Genomic DNA, 1,427 nt, shown 5'->3' on the forward strand with positions numbered 1-1,427 from the left:
CAGTTTGCTGAGAATGATAGTTTTCAGCGTCATCCATGTCCCTGCAAAGGACATGAACTCATCCTTTTTTATGACTGCATAGTATTGCATGATATATATGTGCCACATTTTCTTTATCCAGTCTATCCTTGATGGGCATTTGGGTTGGTTCCAGGTCTTTCCTATTGTAAACAGTGCCACAATGAAAATACGTGTGCATGTGTCTTTATAATAGAATTATTTATAATCCTTTGGGTATATACTCAGTAATGGGATTGCTAAGTCAAATGGAATTTCTATTTCTAGATCCTTGAGGAATTGCCACACTGTCTTCCACGATGGTTGGATTAATTTACACTCCCACCAACAATGTAAAAGCGTTCCTATTTCTCCACATCCTCTCCAGCATCTGCTGTCTCCAGATTTTTTAATGATCACCATTCTAACTGATGTGAGACGGTATCTCAATGTAGTTTTAATTTGCATTTCTCTAATAACCAGTGATGATGAGCATTTTTTCATATGTTGGTCGCATAAATGTCTTCTTTTGAAAAGTGCCTGTTCATAACCTTCAACCACTTTTTGATGGGGTTGTTTTTTTCTTGTAAATTTGTTTTAGTTCTTTGTAGATTCTGGATATTAGCCCTTTGTCAGATGGATAGATTGCAAAAATTTTTTCCCATTCTGTTGGTTGCTGGTTCACTCTAATAATTGTTTCTTTTGCTGTACAGAAGCTCTGGAGTTTAATTAGATCCCATTTGTCTATCTTGGCTCAGTGCTCTACACGTTCAGAGAAACTTCTATAGTAACGAACTATAGAAATTTCCCTGAAAGTACAGTCTTCAAAAGATTTTTTTTTTTTTTTGGGACGGAGTTTTGCTCTTGTTACCCAGGCTGGAGTGCAATGGCATGATCTCGGCTCACTGCAACCTCCGCCTCCTGGGTTCAGGCAATTCTCCTGCCTCAGCCTCCTGAGTAGCTGGGATTACAGGCACGTGCCACCATGCCCAGCTAAGGTTTTGTATTTTTAGTAGAGACGGGGTTTCACCATGTTGACCAGGATGGTCTCGATCTCTTGACCTCGTGATCCACCCGCCTTGGCCTCCCAAAGTGCTGGGATTACAGGCTTGAGCCACCGCGCCCGGCCCTAAAGATTTTTAAAAAAATAGTTGGGCATGGTGGTGTGGGCCTATGATCCCAGCTACTCAGGAAGCTGAGGTGGGACCTGAGCTTGAGCCCAGGACCTCAAGGCTGCAGTCATCTGTGATTGAGGTAGGATAATAGGGCCTGGAGGCAGGGAACCTAAGGACTTCCTAGAACTAAATCAAACAAAAACACTTCAGCTGTGATAGGAAAATCCTCTTCTTTTTACCATCATTTTTTTTTTTTTTTTTTGAGATGGAGTCTCGCTCTTGTCGCTCAGCCTGGAGTGCAGCAGCACAATCTCA

The 1,427-nt window shown here is 41.8% G+C and overlaps 1 pseudogene; it reads right to left on the reverse strand.

Annotated features, from left to right (window-relative positions):
* Positions 1 to 732: 732 nt before the first annotated feature.
* LOC116555236 lies at positions 733 to 822 on the reverse strand (annotated as a pseudogene).
* Positions 823 to 1,427: the final 605 nt, after the last annotated feature.

The sequence above is a fragment of the Sapajus apella genome, unplaced genomic scaffold, assembly GCF_009761245.1.
Source record: "Sapajus apella isolate SASKATOON/1434 unplaced genomic scaffold, GSC_monkey_1.0 scaffold14, whole genome shotgun sequence".
Taxonomy (NCBI): Eukaryota; Metazoa; Chordata; class Mammalia; order Primates; family Cebidae; genus Sapajus; species Sapajus apella.